Raw genomic sequence first — 20,096 nt, 5'->3', positions numbered from 1 at the left:
GCGGAATTGCGCATTTTGACTCACATTTCAATAGAAGCACCTGAAAATAAACGTTTTTGGGTCTAATAACTTGTCTCCTCCTCCAAGGAACCTCAGACCCAGAAAAAAAAAATGGGGGATTCAGGAGTGTCCATGCTGAATGTAAAGACTTTCATCTACCTGGTGAGGACCCAAAAGAACCTCTACGACCCCGGTCGTAGAGGGCCTAGGAAGAAAATGGCATAGTGGACATGGCTCCAGAGAGCCAATAACACAAGACACTACAAAAAACCAAGAACCAGGTACAAGGATGCTAACATATAATGCCACAGATAATACTGCTCTCAATTGGCCAAAATAAATATGCTTTAAGCTTGAAACGCATGAATTCCGTGAAACACATACCGGTTAAGAGTGCACACCATGATCTATTTGGTGACCATGAAATAAAGTAATTAAAAACCCCAACGTTTTGCTAATTAATGAACCCACAGGAGTGCCCAGATATCCTCAGATCTTGATATGTTATATGTTCTTAGCAGCAGGGGTGGACTGACAACTCATGGGGCCCCCGGGCAATAAGGGATCATGGGGCCCCTGTGTCCTTGCCCAAACTCAAAAAAGCCTATGAAAAAGGTACCAGGGGCATCTCATGGGGCCCCCTACTGACCCCAGGCCCTCGGGCAGTGCCCAAGTTTCCAAATGGTCAGTCTGCCCCTGCTTAGCAGCTAAAATCGCCAACGCTACTGCTTGGAAGAGCCCAGTAGTGGACCTAACAATGATGAAAACGCAAATTATAGTGGATAATGATCAACAAAATGATGGTTAGCATTTTATGTGATACCACTACAAAAGTTTTAAAAGTCTAGAACCCGTGTATAGGCTATATACAATCCCCTTCTTAATAATTTTTTGCTCTGGCGGTTGGGTCTGGGTCTCGGGTGGTCTGTACTTTCTCCTCTAGCTCTTCTATCTTTTCTTTCATTTATTCTCTCCCTTTGATGGGACACTGTCGTTTACGATGGGTCGTATTGCACTATAATGGTCATGCGTATACTTTTTTCCAGTGCGGAACAAAGTGGGTACCTGGCTCCGGCCTACCTAATTCTTGTTCATTGATTTAGGTTTCCCACTTGACTACCTTTAGTTGACTTATGACCGTCTATTTCGACCTATAAAAGTTTGTTGTATCCATCACGTGTGCTTTTGCCGTGTGTTCAGTTGTGTCTCTCGCCTACATTGCGAGATTTTATCTGAAATCGCCATCAACATTCTGCAGCTGTATGGTTATCCTATTGTTTAAAATCTTAGTAAAAACATTGAAAATAAACCTATGAAATAAAAATGCTTCAAACTAATTTCAAAATTGCTTGGAAACGTTCACGCTCAGTTGTGAATGAATAAGGGAGGGATTATTTTTGAAGGTTAACCCTTCCTAAGCAAACTGTTAACTGACATGACTCAAGTACGGTGTGGCATCCTTAATAAATGACAGGTCCGCTTTACCAGAATCCTGGACAGATTCGACACCAAGTTACACATTGTCTGCTGCGCCGTGCTGCTATACAGCAGTGGAACAATGGAAACGCGATCCTTCAGGCAGCGACGCGACAAAGGCAGCGCGGCTAATCTCCAATTCCAAGCACGTCGGTTTCGTGCGGCGGCGTCATGGCAGGACAGCCTTGTTCTATACAACAATAGCGTCTGTGTCCCTCTGAGGAATCACGATGATTACTTTGTCTGCGGAATGACAGCTTCACACTTATCGACTTAAGAGGGGAGAGGAAGGACTGGCAGTAAGGGCTAAAGATTGAGATAGGCAAGAAATGCAGTGAAGAAAACCTGTAGGGGTAAACAACTTTGCATGTTTGTGATGGCCGTTTTTGGATCACAGTATTTCAAGTTTCACCACACTGGGAACATTTTAGTTCTTGGACAGGCTCCATAAGGCCTCGTACACTAGGAGGGAAAAACTACACCCTGTTAGACTGGTAACTGTTTATGAAGCAGGGTGACCCATGAGAGAGATTGATGACAAGGACTAAGCCTGCAACACCCCCAGCGTAGCCTAGACCAATGGTTCTCAACCATTAGGCTGGGGTCTGCTTTCAGGGCTCTGAATTCCCTTCTTTCTGGACCTCCAGCCAGCTGCAGATCTCCTAACCTTCCACAATGCCATCCAACTTCCTACAGTGCCCTCAGGCCTCTTGAGAGCCCAGTGTCCTCTAGTTTGCTGCAAAGCCTCAAACCCCCCCTAGTGCCTTCAACCATGTCCGCCTGTGCTCCCCACTTCCTGAAGTGCCCTCCAGTCTCCCAGTGTCCTTGTAAAGCCCCCGGTCTCCTGAGAAGATCCCTAGCCCCCTCCAAAGATCCCAGCCCCACAGTTGCTCTCAGCTACCTCCAGAAACCTCATCCCCTACAAGGCCACCAAGTCTGCTACAGAACCCTCATTCCCTCAGAGTGACACCAAGTCTAATTTACAGCCTTCCAGCATTTCAATACATATTTGTATCCCCAGTATGTTATTCTTTGAGTAGAAAATTTTTTTTCTGTTGCATTAACCAACATTGAAGCACTACAGACTCATGTCAAGGGTGTTTTTGTGTATTGACTCGACTCAATGTTTATTTTACATCTTTGCAAGACCTTCACTTCAAATCTTGTTCTGAGTAAAGTTGCCTGCAGTGTCTAGGCCAGTGGTTCTCAACCTTATCGAGACCAGGACCCAGTGGATTCTTCCAAAAACTTCTTCAGGCAACTTTCCTCAAACAAGATTTGAATTGTAGATCTTGCAAAGCTGTAATAAGCATTTAGTCGAGTCAATATACTAATTATGGCCCCTGACGCAAATGTATGAAGCTCACAAGAGAGCACCCTTGCCATAAGTCTGTAATACATCAATGTTAGATAATGCAAGGGGTGCATCCTCACAAGATCTTGATCTCCTTATTACTTAACCTTGCATTGCTTTGAAAGATGACTGAGGCATGCGCTTCCACTCAGATCACCTAGGCGCCGCCTCCCCCCACCCAATAATAAAAAACCTCCAAAAGCAGAAGGGAGGAGGGAGGAGACCAGGCAGAATTTCCCTTTTCAGGTGAAGTTACGATTTTTAAAGCCTGACAACCAGTCAAGACAGTCTAAAGGCAGCCATAGATGGACCAAATGTTGGCCGGTTCAGCAGAGACCAGACGATATTCAATCCATCTATGGGCAGGCTGTTATAGACTCAACCAGATTTTCAAATTGTTTGCATGCAATTACTGCTGGTGGCTATAGCCTCTAGCATTAATCATTGTGTTCTCCTACTGGTGGAACACAGTAGCGCTGCGGTCAGTAACCCGTGGTTGCAGGAAAGAAAATCATGTCTATGACTTGCCTTAGCCAACAGCAACAAGGTAAGCCAACTGCACATGTATGCCGTTCAATTAGTGGACATACATTATACCAGTACCTGGATAATCACAGTGTCATTAGTTGACTACTCCAAATGTGAAACAGGAGAGCAGATAGCATGTAAAGTTAACAAAAGATGGGTAGCGCATCAAATTGTGCGGTTTATGTTGTGAAACATTATCCTGCCCATTCAACTGTAATGGCAACAAAGTGGATCGCACTGCTGATTTCCAGCACTGGGGCCCTAGTTTTGATTTTCAGGGACACTATGTGCATGGTGTTTGTATGTTTTCAATATGATTGTATGGGTTTCCTCTGGGTGCTTCCTCTTCCTCCCATGATCCAGAGACGTGTGGGTTGGTTAATTGGCTTCTTCCCAAATTAGCCCTACTGTGTGTGCAGGTGTGTTAAGACTGGAAGTTCCTTTGGGACTCATGTGAACGGTTCACTGCTCTCTGCAGAGCTCCGTGGAAAAAACAGAGCTATAAATAAAGAAAAACAAATCCATCATTAAAGCCCAAACTCCAGGGAAAGTAAAAATTCGCCCATGCAGTAGGGCTGAAGCCCTATAGCAAGGGTTAAATGCTAGTTTAGGTCTAGGGATCAGGAAAAGAAGTTCTACCCTATGCCCCAGCATTGGACTGTTTCTGAACGTCCTCAGGTTTTGATGGACCCTGCATTGGCCTTGATGATGTCAGAGAACATGTGACTGCCGGAACGTAGGGAAGAAGAGGCTGAGCAGATCAATGTCACAGTACTGAGGATCAGACAGAAAAAAAAAACTGCTTTTCTCGTTCCCCTAGACCTAAATGAGCATTTAACCCTTACAAAGTGGGGCACAGGCCCACTGCAAGGGAGGAGATTTAACTATCCGGAGATCAGCTTTAAGCATTCACAAATCTACGTTAATGTAAAATACCAGATTTCACCAGCAGGTGTCTCTACAGCCACAATCTGTTTTTGCAGGCCTCTACTCTGGTAAAAACAGCTGGGGGGGGGGGGGGCTGCACTATTTATTATTTCACCATGATAGGAGAAGAAGTGGTGAGAACTTAACCCAAAATATTTTCCTTCAGTTTGAATGAACAGTTGAATCTACTATATTCTTGCATCTCTTGGAGACGTACCGACTAGAATTCCCGAATTTGCTCCAGACACACCTGCTGCAGTAGAGGAAATCACTGCATTCCCCAAAAATAAGGAGACTCATGCCACCTATCTGTAAGAAAATAAACCAAACTAGAGGGTGAAGCCACGCGTCAGCTTCTACCAAATTTTAAATGTTTTGCATTGACACTGCACATCCCTCACTGACATTTAAAGACATACAGCAGTAGAAGTGATCAAGTGAACCTGTGCCCAGACTATGCACATTTAAGTATCTGCATAATGAACAAGCAGTAAAAGCACTTTAAAACAAGCCCTCATTTACCTCTGTAGCTATAAGAATTGTGGAGAAATTCTCAAAGTTCACAGACATAAAAATCTGTTTTTTTTTTCCGGCAAGGCAGTCTTCAAAAACGATTGCTAAACTGTCAGAAATCAACAGCAACTAACAGACATTTTTTTTGTGATCTTTAACCCCTCTGCGCCAGCGCCTCCCGGCCCTTTAAGAGGTTTCAGAAGCCGGGAGGCGGGGTTTTAGGGTTGTGTGACCGCCGTGATTCAATGTCACAGTGGTCACATTATCAGAAAACGTCCCGATCGCAAAGGGAGATCGGGAACTTTTCGTGAGTCACAGACATGTGTACTGGCAGCGCGCAGGGCACGCACTCTCAGCACATATGTATTTTCAAATGGTACGCAAATATGCGGTCGCTCGGCATCAAGGCCCAGATGCCGAGAGGCATATTTGTGTGTGCTCGGCGTCTAGGAGTTAAGGATAATTGAGAATTCGTTTTCCACAGTAGAAGCATCTAGAGAGGCGAGTGAGGGCTTGTTTTAAAGGGTTACTAAACCCACAACAGTAAAATCAGTCTGTATATGCAGTAAAGCATGCTTGTTATACTCCCTGCGGAACCTAAGGAGTCTGCGTTGTGTAAAAAAGATATTTGATCCTGTCGTTTCTGATCCTCCCTTTCTTCCATAGTCCCCAATCCATCTGCTGATAGAACAGAGCCTTGGGGGCAAGCTGCACATGCTCAGTTCAGTGTGTATAGCTAGAGTTTTCTTTTCTTTGGAAAGTGCATGTGATCAGCACAGGGCCAATCAGCACTGTCCAGACAGAGGGGTCAGGGGTCCTGAAGCCTCATAGGACAGTCAGGGGAGAATGAAAACTCCTCCTACAAGCTTTAACCAGTGCTCTGCTTGGACACTGATTGAAGTCACAAGACTGCTCTAACTGCTCATGAGAAAAGGTATTTAGCAGTTTATAGTTACTAAAATAATTGTATTTCCATGTTCTGATATATAGTGAATGCAGGGTCCAGGGTTTTGCAACACTTTAAAGTTCTATTATTGCTAAGAATATGTATATAGTTGCACTTAGCCTGGGTTCATATATGGGCGCGCCAATTTCAGCCCTGTCTGGTGCAACTTTGTTCAGCTGATCAGATGCTATTCTCATGCGAATTGTATGATACTGGATATCGCACCTGAACCAGGCTGAAAACTGTACCTGAATTTTTTTTTTGAAACAGCACTGTGGCTGGCCCATACATAAGTGAACTGGCTGCATAGAAAAACTGGCTGCAGGTTCACATGTCAAGTCAAATTGGACGCGGTCCAAAACGCATATATGTGAACAGGGCCTAAGAGTTTGTTCACGCCATCACGTTCTAGTGACATGTGGCAGAGTACTAAGCAGGATGCAATGCGGTGCCGCTACAAATCTGCAGAACGCAGCAGCACTATAGTGCACCATAACATGATGTGCATTGTGCTACAAAAAAAAAAATGGAGCAGTTCCCACACTGAATTGTTCCCGCATTGGAGGGGCCCTTCAAAACAAATGAGCTGTGATAATGCATGATACTGCAACACATGATAGAGCGTGTGCCTGCACATGCAATCCGCAACACAAATAGGTATGAACGGGCCCTTACATATTCCTACATCACCCCATTAAGGTGCACCTGTAGCACTGCCAAAACTAGATGCTGTACATAAGAGAAATGGAATGATAGGTATACTTTGCCTTTGGACTTTCTTTGAAATTCTGGAATGTTTATGTTATTATGGAAATATATTAAAGCCTTCCCCCTCTACTAGTTGAGGCCCACATCCTATACAAAGTCCTTCCACTGGGTTCATCATGCAGGAAGATGTTGGGAGACAGACACTGGGCTCAATGTGTAGCCTGTGTAGAGGGAATTCTTGGGGGACAATCACTGGGTTCAACAAGCAGCCTGTAGAGGGAGCTCTTGGGAGGAAGGCATTGGGCTCAATGTACAGCCTGTAGTGGTAAATCTTGGTGGACAGGCATTAAGCTCCATGTGAAGTTTGTACTGGGGGTCCTTGATGGACAGCCACTGGGATCAAAATGCAGCCTGTAGCGTAAGCTGTTGGGAAACAGGCAATGGCCAGAACATGCAAATGGTATAAGGAGCTCCTGATAGAAAGGCCTTGGCCTCAACATGCAGCCTTTAGAAAGAGCTCTTGGGAGGAGGGCAGGCATTGGGCCAATGTGCAAATTTGTAGCCAAGGAGCTCTTGGGAATCAGGCATTATATTCAACATGCAGCCTGTAGAGGGAGCTCTTGGGAGAGAGGCACTAGGCTTAATGTGCAGCCTGTATTGGGAGCTCTTTGGGGACACTTGGCTTAATATGCAGCCTTTAGAGGGAGCTCTAGGGAAACAGGTTACTGGGTTCTACAAGCAGGCTGTAGAGAGAGCTTTTGGGAGGAAGGCCTGTAGTGGTAAATCTTGGTGGACAGGCATTAAGCTCCATGTGAAGTTTGTACTGGGGGTCCTTGATGGACAGCCACTGGGATCAAAATGCAGACGGTACAGTAAACTGTTGGGAAACAGGCAATGGCCAGAACATGCAGATGGTATAAGGAGCTCTTGGTAGAAAGGCCTTGGCCTCAACATACAGCCTTTAGAAAGCTCTTGGGAGGCAGGCATTGGGCCAACGTGCAAACTTGTAGCCAAGGAGCTCTTGGGAATCAGGCATTATATTCAACATGAAGCCGGTAGAGGGAGCTCTTGGGAGAGGGGCACTAGACCTAATGTGCAGCCTGTAGTGGGAGCTGTCAGAAGACAGGCATTGGATTTAATGTGTAGCCAAAAGGAAGGAGCTGTTGAGACAGGGATTGGGCTCAACATGCAATCAAGGAGGCTCTTGAGAGATAGGCACTGGGTTCAACATGCAACCTTAGAGGGAGCTCTCAGAAGACAGAGATTTGTTCTCAATATGCAGCCTATATCCCATGTGCACCCTTTAATGACAGGGAGGAGAGACATCTTCAGCAGTATGTAACCCAACGTCTGACGGATGCATGGGAAACATGCCAATCTCTTTAAATAAGGCAAGGCATCCCAGTTAGGATTTATGTGTGGCTTTCAACTTGTGATTTGAGAGCAGCAAGATTTGCAATAAAACACAGCATCGCCGAAATACGTTCAAATCCTTGTCACTGGAAGAAGCAAGTACTGTAATGATCTTCCTGGCACCTTTACAACGTGTTTATTAACACAATACAAGCTCTCTTTACATTAAGCCTAAGGTAACATTTCACATCAGTTCATGAGAGAATTAAACATCCCAGTCTACAAGTGGTCTTTCCTGTATGGTCACAAATGCTCCTAGACAGTTGATGTTGAGCAAACAAAACCCATACCAGAGGACGAAAACTTCAACGGAACACAGTAGGATTTTATCTATTTTTGTAATATGCCTAGAAAAACACATGCGGCTTGTTGAATTGGAGAACTGGAAACAGGAATTAGTAAGAGAAAACCACAAATTAAAAAGAGGAAAAACAGCCAAAACGAAGAGGGAAACGACTGGTCATTTTACAAGCTATTTTTGAAGGTATTTAATTTATGTGAAACATGGGTTGGAAAAAAAAAAAAAAAAAAAGTACCTTTAATCTGCGGGGTTTCAAAAGCTGAGTCATTATCCCGAGGGGATATTTAATTAATTCATCAGCATCGGGTTTCAGGAGATTTGAGGACAGTAAAGAATGGGCTCAAATAATCTCCACATGTACTTTAAACTCTTCTAAGAGAGAACATATGTATCACTACGAGAGCCAAGAGACATGAGCCAACCAACAGACTATGATATTTCCTTCCTCTCTTCCCTTCTTAAAGGGCACCCACTGGTCAAATGAAGTCATGGCTGCCTTTCTATGGGCTGGTGCACTTTAAGACTTCCAGTCAACCCCATCATCAAATTCTAAAACTTTTCAATACTACAAGTACAAGTTCTTCACTGCCTACCCTACCTACCAGGACCAGGTAAGAGAACATATGTATCACTACAAGAACCAAGAGAAACAAGCCAACCAACAGACTATGATATTTCCTTCCTAAATTTCCTTCTTAAAGGGTGCCCATCAGCCAAATGAAGTCAATGCTGATATTCTATGGACTAGTGCACTAAAGGAAAGACTTTCAGTCAACCCCATCATCAAATTATTCAACATCTCAGAAGCAGTACTACAAGTTCCTCACTGCTTGTCCTATCAACTGGACCGGGTAGCATTTAATATTGGGACCTCTTAAACTGTGTACGTGAAATGGGCTCAACCACAGAGATGATTACAAGTTCCTCACTGCCTATCCTACCTACCAGGACCAGGTAATGTTTAATACTGGAGCCCAGGGGCAGACTGACCATTTGGAAACTCAGGCACTGCCCGAGGCCCGGGGTCAGTAGGGGGCCCCATGAGATGCCCCTGGTACCTTTTTCATAGGCTTTTTTGAGTTTGGGCAAGGACACAGGGGCCCCATGATCCCCTATTGCCCGGGGGCCCCATGAGTTGTCAGTCCACCCCTGCTGGAGCCTCCTAAATAGTGTATATGCAAAGGGCCCAGCCATAGAGATGACGACTACAAATTTCTCACTGCCTATTCTACAAGACCAGGTAATGTTTAATATCAGGGCCTCCTAAATAGTGTATATGCAAAGGGCCCAGCCACAGAAATGACAACAACAAATTCCTCACTGCCTATCCTACCTACCAGGACCAGGTAATGTTTAATACTGAGGTCTCCTAAATAGTGTATATGCAAAGGGCCCAGCCATAGGGATGACCACTACAAATTTGTCACTGCCTATCCTACAAGACCAGGTAATGTTAAATATCAGGGCCTCCTAAATAGTGTATATGCAAAGGGCCCAGCCACAGAAATGACAACAACAAATTCCTCACTGCCTATCCAACCTACCAGGACTAGGTAATGTTTAATACTGAGGTCTCCTAAATAGTGCACATGCATCATGGCCGCCATAAAGATGAAGATTGTGTTCATAGTTTCATATAAACTTTTTTTTTAGTTTTTCTTTAGAATGGTACCGGTGGCTTTTTTGTACCTTAATCCATTAAGGTAAAAAAAAAAAAAAAAACTCATAGCAAATCAGGAATACTTTAATGCTTTAGGTCCCTTTAATCTTGATCTGCAAGGACCACAACTCTCAGCCCACCATCGTATACCGACACCCATCACCTTCAAAGACACACTGCTATGAGCTACAGACTCCTCGCCTGCGGTTTATAGTATAAATGCAGACGATTGAATCTGAACAGAAAGGCAGCGCAGAATAATTGTCATGCTGCGCCTAGCAACTCGCCGCACAAGAATCTTGTTACAATGCCCTATGCTCTTGACCCTACATTTTTAATTAGTCCTATCCCGTAGTTTTAGATAAGGAGTAGAACAAAGAACATCGCAGCAAACCAAGCTACATCCCTGTGACATTCTTCCCGGAGCAAAGTGCGATCAACTAGCCGAAGGAAAGCATGTCCGCTTGTCAACGGAAAACATAGAGCTTGTCACTTGAATCGCACATTGTCTCCACATTGTCCGCCCTGCGAGACGCACTAATGGACTTCTAAATGGGGGAGACTCTGGGTGAAAAAGGCTGATTCTGCTTCTGAGCCATGTCATGCGATGGAAAATGAATGCTGTACTGTACAGATAGCATCGCTAAAGATAAGCATGTGGTACTGCGATTACCAGACCTTCAAAGCTGAACGCCGAGATATTCATTTATTATTATTTCGGGTATTTATATAACGCCGTCAATTTACGCAGCACTTTACATATATATTGTACATTCACATCAGTCCCTAACCCTCAAGGGGTGTACAATCTAAGGTCCCTAACTCACATTCATACATACACATACTAGGGACAATTTAGACAGGATCCAATTAACCTACCAGCATGTCTTTGGAGTGTGGGAGGAAACCGGAGTACCCGGAGGAAACCCACACAGGCACAGGGAGAACATGCAAACTCCAGGCAGGTGGTGCCGTGGTTGGGATTCGAACCAACAACCCTAGTACTGCCAGGCGGAAGTGCTAACCATTTAGCCACTGTGCTGCCCAGGTAAATATTGGCCAAATACAAGAGGCACATGAATTCTTATTAAATCTTGGTGTGTTTGTATATTTCCTCTGGATCTGTGAGGCAATCCATGTGAAACTTTGGCTTCCTGTAATAAAGACAGGTCACTGCAGCTGCCGCTATTTGTGTGGGGTGACTGGTCTTGTCTCCGCCCTTTCCTGCAGTTTTCCACAGGCAGCCTGTAGTGGGTGGGGTCTGCTGGGTCCCTCCCACAGCACTACTCTTCGCACAAACTATGTACATTGCAGTGATGAGGTCACTACTTTTACAAGGTAATAACTGAGCTTGTTAAGGTATTTGGTGCACACAGGGGATTTAGATCCTTTGTGGCTATTGAGGAATATTTTTAAAATTACATTTTTCTGTGCCCAGAGTTCAGTTTTAAACCTGAAAAAATTCAAGGGAAAGTGCTGCCACTGACTATTTAGGGCAGATTGACAGTGTCTCCTGATAGTTCACCCTCCCAGCAAAATGTACAGTACTTACCCATCCATGCTCCCTTACTGCCTTCCCACTGCATGCAACAATGTTCGGGCATAATGGTTGGCCACTCGGGCCTGAATACTCTCACATATGGGCAGCACAGCGGCTAAATGGTTAGCACTCCCACCTAGCAGTACATGGGTTGTTGGTTTGAATCCCAACCATGGCACCATCTGCCTGGAGTTTGAATGTTCTCCCTGTGCCTGCGTGGGTTTCCTCCGTGTACTCCAGTTTCCAATGTGTATTGTTGTATTGTTAAAGGAGAGCTTTACCTTAAATCAAGCTCCATACGAAAAAAAAAAAAAAAAGAAGGATTTTCAAAGTACATTTAAAAGTTAGATACAAGTTTTAATATGTGTTCTACTAAATATAGTTGGGTAGACTGGTGATCTGATGACTTGTGGTGGAATATTCAAGAAGCAGGAGATGTGGAAGATCAGATCCACAGACATAATGAAGCAGAAGCAGAGAGATCTTTGCACCGCAGGTTCTCAGGTACAGTTTCCTCTCCAGTAAGGAGAACAGTTAGTAGCACATGAGTGACATCACCAAGTCTCACCCCAAAATTTCATGATCCAATTAACAGGCCACACACGCAAGATTGTCAGCTCCAGCCAAGTCCCAACCTCGGCACCACGTGCCTGGAGTTTGCATGTTCTCCCTGTGCGGGTTTCCGCCAGGTACTCCGGTTTCCTCCCACACTCGAAAGACATGCTGGTAGGTTAATTGGATCCTGTCCAAATTGGCCCTAGTATGTGTATGTATGAATGTAAGTTAGGGACCTTAGATTGTACGCCTCTTGAGGGTTAGGGACTGATGTGAATGTAGAATATATATGTAAAGTGCTGTGTAAATTGACGGCGCTATATAAGTACTTAAAATAAATAAATTAGGGAGGTCACATGCTCCCCCATACCTAGAATCCCTGTTCCATTACAGAAACAAGCAAGGGCCCTGAGTGAGCGTGGAGGCTGCCAGAGAGCACACATGGGTTAGTATACCTTGGAGGGCGGTTATCAGGAAACAGTCACTCTGTTCTGCATGGGCAGTGACAGCGTCCCTTTAAACCAGAACTCCAGCCTAACAGATTAAATGTATATATATTTATTACAGGTGTTTATATAGCGCTGACAATTTATGCAGACATTTACATAATGTACATTCTTATCAATCCATGCCATCAAGAAGCTTACAATCCAAGATCCTGCTCTCCTATGCATACACATACTGGGACCAATTCACCGAAAAGCCAGTTGACCTGCCAGCATGTCTTTGGGATATGGGAGGAAACCCATGCAAACTCCATGCAGAAGGCTCCCTGACCAAGATTTGAATCAGAGCCCCCAGTGTGATAACTGTGCTGCGATAGTGTTTTACCTGCCAGAGTATCTGCAATTCTGTTCAGCCAATGCCACGATTCATACAACCTGACCATACTACATCCAGCCAGGGTGGTGACAGCATTATTTTCTATAGTTCCTTCCCTGTGTCACCTCCCTGATAACCTTTTATTGATGGTCAGCACACTGCACAGGTCCCTGGTCTGCTTGGCTTGTCCTGAAAGCTTCCTAATACCTCTCCAGCAGGGTCAAAGGACTGAACTGAAAAATAACCACTAGATTGTTTATAGCAATAGAAGAATATGGTACAGCAAGCTTGCAGACATGCAAGACACTGAAAAATGATTTTAAACATTTTAATTTGAAATGCATGCTGGTTTCCCTAATGAAAATAAATGCACAGTAGTTTTATTATATCCTCATATACCAAAAAAATTCAATTAGAACCTCTAAAAATGGTCATAGACCAGCATAACACTGCTTTGGTTCCGTTTGTCTGAATTCTGCTGTGTATGGTAGAGAAGAGCATGACAACAGAGCAGGATTGAAATAGACAAGGATGGCATCAGCTCCATCACACGTGAATGAGTCACAGGAATCAAAAATAGAGATTTTAAAATAACAATGCACTCATGTAATCACTGAAGAGATGGATCACCAACTGCTTGAAGTAGAAAGGCCCTGCCTATGTTTAGCTAAACATACCCTCCATGCCAAGTGATTCCAGACAACTAATTGTGGACAGCAAACGGCACAACTGGATGGATCCCTGATGTCTCCATTGTTCTCATGCCTAGTAATCCCTTAACCGCTTGCCTACCAGGCACTTTTACCCTCTTCCTGCCCATGACAATTTTCAGCTTTCAGTGCTGTCGCACTTCAAATTTCAAATGAATGCACAGTCATGCAACACTGTACCAATATGAAATTTTTATCATTTATTTCATACAAATAGAGTTTTCTTTTGGTGGTATTTATTCACCACTGGGTTTTATTTTTTGCTAAACAAACGCAAAAAGCCAGAAAATTAAAAAACAAAAAACTAACACTTTTTTTAGTTTCTATTATAAAATTTTGCAGACAGGTAATTTTTCTCATTCACTGATGTGCGTTGATAAGGCTGCACTGATGAGCACTGATGAGGCTGCACTGATGGGCACTGATGAGGCTGCACTGATGGGCACTGATGAGGCTGCACTGACTGGCAGTGATGGGCACTTTTGGGGCTGCATTGATAATCAGTGCCCCGATTATCAGTGTAGATGTCTCTATTTACGCTGTCACAGTGTGAGGAAAGTACTGCCGATAACCGGCAATGTGTTCACATCGTGATCAGCTGTGATTGGACAGAGCTGATCACGTAATAAAAGGCCGCTGTGATTGGCCCTTTACTGTGTCACGTGATCAGCTGTGTCCAAAAGACACAGCGATCACTGACAACACCGGTTGCACGCCACTGACACCCTCTCAGAACTGGACAATCATCATTTGGCTATAGCACGGTCAACAAGCGGTTAAAGGAAACCTGTACAGAGAGAAACACGTAGGTCAAACACAAGGCCCAAGAGCCAAATCCGGCCCGTCAGGCCATTTTATGTGGCCCTTGCACCTCCCTTGTCTCCGCCCCCACCTTGTCTCTTCAGTTGGCAGCAGAGAGGACAGACCTCCTCCACCAGATCCTACACTCCTTCGTTAAGCCGTGGAGAGGCTTGTGTTTGCCCTCCCCCCCCAGTCTACGCAGTTGGCAGCAGAGAGGATGACAGAACAACTCCTACAGTTCCTGCACCTCTCAGTGCAGTCACAGCACCCCCTCGTCTCCATCTCCCCAGGTCTCAGCATTTAGCAACATATTACAGCCCTCCTCTGGTCCTTTTCCAGAACCTGCACTGTTTCCCAGTTCCGCCCCCTGCTTCTTCCCGGCAGCAGCACAAGTTAAGGGGGTGCACTTTGATGTAATTCTTGGCTTCTGATGTTGGGGGGCTCGACATCCGATGAAAAGGAGGGTGAAGTTCTCTGGACATCTAGTTTTACAGATGCAACTGGGGGCAACCATAATGCTGATGAGGCCCACAATGAAATTGAGTGACACCCCTGAAGTAGACCTTTATTAATGGCCTGCAAAGTTGACAATTTTTATAGTTGCTTCTGACAAGGGACAAGCATGCAGCAGGTGAAATCACAGCCAAGTAAGAACCTCTGATGTGCATATTTGTCCTGAGTCAGTGATGCAAAAACTACTGAAGCCATTGCATCAGATTGATAGCCAGGCAACTAGTATTTTGGAAATGGCAGTCTAAATGCACCTTCAGTACAGGTTTCCTTTAAAACTGCCTGACAAGCTGTTAAGATTCTGATATTTGCTTTCCTACCTGATCTGTACATAAAATATCCTCAAATCAGGTAAGCCTTACAAGAATTCAAAAAATGAAAACACTAACAAATGCATCAACATTTGCTTTAACCACATTGAAATTTTAAAATTTTTCGCACACATGTTAAAATCTGCATTTGTTTCTGGAAAGGTATTTTAAACTCCCAAACATATTTTTTCCTGAAAGCAGAGGCCCTAGAGACTAAATGGTGGCAGTTGCAATGTTTTAATGCTGCACGATATTCCTGAAACTGTTTATCAAATGCATAGTTTCAGAAAAAAAAAATATACTAAAAGGAATTTTTGTGCAAATCAACACAATATACCCAATTTATTTTTGTAAAATATTACAAATGAGATTATGTCGAGTAGGTAGATACCAAACGTGCACGCACCTGTGAAATCTCAGAAAACTACAGTACCCAAATTTCTACACAGGTGACACTTTAAAAGTGTTTGCAGGCTAGAAGTTTGGAGTTAACCACAAATTATGGTCCTAGAATTATTATTCTCACTTTGGCATTCGCCAGCAATTTATGTTTACATACACATGCACGCCCTACACTGTGTATTTACATTGGGGTGTGACAGGTGCTTTTACATTTTTTTATCTACTTTTTTTTTTTTTAAACACTTTCTTGAATTTGTTTTCATTTCTTTAAAGTGGTATTAAACCCAAAACCAAAAATGTATATATTGCAGCTTAGCAATCATTAGATGTGGTGGCTGCATTAGTTTTCTTTTTTTAGGCTTTTTCCCCCCGGTAATCTAGCGAGTAACACAGCTCCTGTATTATACAGACACCACTCTGGATAAAGGAGCATATGGGGGGGGGGAAGATTTGGACAGCAGCATTGTCAGTCTGGGGGTGGGGTGTTGGAAATACTAGCAGGATTTAGATACACTAACAAATTGAAGCTGAACTCCAGTTAACACTTTATAATTAGTTACAGCAAACAGTTTTTTTCTTTTCTTTTGGGATAAAGGTTTTATGTAAATGAAACCTGATCATTGTTAGCACTCCGGCCAATGTTGAACGTTTTGTCTCATCCCCGTAACTGCGAGAGCTTTTCTATTGAAGAACAACAGACTTAATGGCCAGATCAACAGATGAAAACAAAAGAAAGAAAACCTAAAAAAGGGCAACTAATACAGCAATAAAATCTAAAAATTGGTAAGCTGCAATATAATAAAGGTTTGATTTTGAGTTTAATACAGCTTTAACTTTATTGCTATCACAAGAGGGTTGACAAATCCCCCATCTCCTAGATTGTAAGCTCCAAGGATCAGGGCCCTCCTATCCCTTTTTTATTGAACTGTATTGTTGCTGTATTGTCTCCCTTTATATTGTAAAGCGCTGAGCAAACTGTTGGTGCTATATAAATCCTGTATAATAATAATAATAATTCCTAGATTGTAGGCTTGAAAAAGCAGGGCCCTTGAACCACTCGTGTACTGTTTTGTTACTGTCTTGTCTCATGTTCTGTCCCCCTTGCTACTGTACAGCGCTGAGCATACCCTTTGGCGCTATATAAATACTGTATAATAATAATAATGTGATAGAATGGGCAGGTGACAGGTTTTCTTCTATAAGTTAGACCCCCAGTGTATCCCCTACAGCTAATCAAGTACAGATCATGCTTGATTAGCTGCTTCCCCAGCTACAGTAGCGGGGGAATGACAGCTGTGAACCAGGAAGTGACATAATACATGGCGCTTCTGGGTTCATTGATTGCAGGGGGGATTTACCTCCATAGACATTTACCTCCATAGACATTTACCAATGCCAGGCTCAATGAATGAACGGGAGAGCCTGGGAACTGCTACTGGCATTGCTGCCAGGGTGGTGGTGGTGGTGGGGCTCCTTCAAAGCTCTGTAAAAGGGTTCAGCAAAGAAAAATGTAGATGTTCATTTTGGGAAAAGTGCCCATAATAGTAGCCTACTAGCTTTGAAGTTTCCATGTCTATATGACGAAGTATGTGATCCAACCAAAATAAACAAGCTTGTCATTCACCTGAAGAGGCCAGTAGTAGTCTGAGCTCCTACGGTATCCGCGGGTGTCACAGTAAAGATGTGATACTTTATGGGTCCTGAACTTTGTCACCGGCACGTCAATGCCAGATCTGCACAAATAGCACGCATGACAAGAATTCCATTACAGTTAATGGGAAAACTATTACGGCTCAGTGTCAGCTGTGAAGAATACCTGTGGCTATACAATACATACAAATTCTGCAGCACGCCCAGAAGCCCAAATAACAAAACGATCCGACATGCAAACCGGCTACTGTCTCTGGCACATTCTTCCCCACCTCCATCATTCCACTGTTGGCCAATCAGTGCGACGGACAGCCTCACTAATGAAAGCCGGCCATACATGGATCAAATTCGGCTGGTTCAGCAGGGACCACACAAATTTTGATCCTTGTATGGGCACCGTCTGCCACAATTCGATCAATCAACTTCTGTACAACCAGCCTGTTGTCTTTTTTTTTTTTTTTTGAAGGATTAGTGCCGCCAGTTATAACTGGCAACACTAATAGCAGTTTGCCGGCAGGGAAGACTTCCCGCTGGCAGAAGACTTGCGCTACGGGAGGGATTCTCCCATCAACACTGAAAAGCAATTTTCTTTTCTTCCACCCGTGGTGGAAGGAAAGAAAATTGCATAAGCTATGGCCTGCCTAATGGTGGGGTATGAGGAGTGAGTGGATAGACCTGGCAATATACACTATAGTGCCAAAAGTATTGGGACACCCCTCCAAATCATTGGATTTTAGAGTTCCAATCACCTCCATGGCCACAGGTGTATAAAATCAAGCACCTAGGCATGCAGACTACTTCTACTAACATTTGTGAAATAATAGGTCGCTTTAAGAAGCTCAGTGAATTCAAACGTGGTACCGTGATAGGTTGTCACCTGTGCAATAAATTCATATGTGACATTTCCTGGCTACTAAATATTCCACAGCCAACTGTTAGTGGGATTATAACAAAGTGGAAGCAACTGGGAACAACAGCAACTCAGCCACAAAGTGGTAGGCCACGTAAAATGAAGAGCACAGCGCACAGAAGTCGCCAACTGTCTGCAGAGTCAATAGCTAAAGACCTCCAAACTTCGTGTGGCCTTCAGATTAGCACAACAGTACATAGAGAGCTTCATGGAATGGGTTTCCATGGCCGAGCAGCTGCATCCAAGCCTTACATCACCAAGTGCAATGCAAAGCACCAGATACAGTGGTGTAAAGCACGCTGCCACTGGACTCTAGAGCAGTGGAGACATGTTCTCTGGAGTAACGAATCACTCTTTGTCTGGCAATCTGATTGACGTGTCTGGGTTTGGCGGTTGCCAGGAGAATGGTACTTGCCTGCCTGCATTGTGCTAAGTGTAAAGTTTGGTGGGGGGGGATTATGGTGTGGAGTTGTTTTTCAGGGGCCCCCTACTTCCAGTGAAGGGAACTCTTAAGGCGTCAGCATACCAAGACATTTTGGAACAATTGAGTACTGTCCATGATACTTTTTTTATTTGCACTAACATACAATTTTGAGGACAAGCTTTCGGGGTATGTCCCCTTCTTCAAGGTCCAAACAATACCATCACCTCAAGCAAGACATTTTGGACAATTTCATGCTCTCAACTTTGTGGGAAGAGTTTGGGGATGGCCCCTTCCTGTTCCAACATGACTGCGCACCAGTGCACACAGCAAGGTCCATAAATATATGGATGAGCGAGTTTGGGGTGGAGGAACTTGACTGCCCTGCACAGAGTCCTGACCTCAACCCCATAGAACACCTTTGGGATGAATTAGAGCAGAGACTGTGAGCCAGGCCTCCTCCCCCGGCATCAGTGCCTGACCTCACAAATGTACTTCTGGAAGAATGGTCCAACATTCCCATAGACACCCTCCTAAACCTTGTGGACGGCCTTTCCAGAAGAGTTGGATCTGTTATAGCTGCACAGGGTGGGGCCAACTCAATATTGAACCCTACGGACTAAGACTGGGGGGCCATTAAAGTTTATGTGCGTGTAAACGCCGGCCGACCAATACTTTTGGCAATATAGTGTATGTACATGGGGGCAGCCAGATTTACTCATTACATATGCAAGCTTGTATTTCTTCTTTGCAGTGCTACACAATGGTTGTGCTAGATTGCAATGCATGAATTTTAAATTGGCTGATACATCAAAACAATTAATTCCCTGTTCACTGACATTCATTGCAAATTGCAATCCAATGCATGCATTATAGTGCACTGTGTTGCAAGGGGAAAAAAAAAAAAAAAAAAAAAAAAAAAAAGGGACAGTGGCTGCCTTAAATGGAAAGCACAATACTGTATACATTAAGGGTGCATCAATGCAAAGAACTCTTAAGTGTGAATGACTTCTCAATCCTCCCCTCAATTATTTTTTTATATTCCATCAAACCCAGTGGCATTCTGTAGTGGTCTGCTGCTGTACACCGGGTCCCACACCGCCATTTTTTTTTTTCACATTAGGAGCGGTCTCTTCCTGGTTCTTACAGCCGATTCCTCGATGACGCACATGTGCCACTGCAGCCTGATTTTGATCAAGCGCTGTGCACGATAGAGGCTTTCTTGGCTCTCTCCCGCCTCACAGGCTCAGAGACAGCAGTGGAAACCATTGGCTCCCACTGCTGTAAATCACAGCCAGTGGGGGGGAGAGGGTGACAGGGGTGTGGCTGAGCAGCACTCTGTGTGTCTATAGACACACACAGCTGGATCAGGAGTGAGTCCGCACAACGGCCCCCATAGCAAGCAGCTTTCTGGGGCTACTCTGTTCAAAGCTATTGCACAGAGCAGGTAAGTAACATATTTGCTATAAAAACAAATAGTTTACAATCACTATAAAAATTTGAAGTACTTTCGTATGACATTCATCAGGTCATTGAATATACTGAGAATTTTCAAATGAACATTCATTGGAAAAATCGAATAGTGTGCGGCCAGCTTCAATGGTATTCAGTTATCGTTTGCAACTATTTTAATCTACA

The 20,096-nt window shown here is 44.0% G+C and overlaps 1 protein-coding gene across 1 annotated transcript in view; it reads right to left on the bottom strand.

Annotated features, from left to right (window-relative positions):
* RYBP (RING1 and YY1 binding protein) overlaps positions 1-20,096 on the bottom strand; it is a 109,286-nt gene that overhangs the window by 19,653 nt on the left and 69,537 nt on the right. The window lies entirely within an intron of this gene.

This window comes from Staurois parvus, unplaced genomic scaffold, assembly GCF_062004578.1.
Source record: "Staurois parvus isolate SC_StPar_1 unplaced genomic scaffold, SC_StPar_1.0 ptg000124l, whole genome shotgun sequence".
In the NCBI taxonomy this organism is placed as follows: domain Eukaryota; kingdom Metazoa; phylum Chordata; class Amphibia; order Anura; family Ranidae; genus Staurois; species Staurois parvus.
The sequence above is the reverse complement of the archived record's forward strand: the minus strand, read 5'-3'. Positions and strand labels throughout refer to the sequence as shown.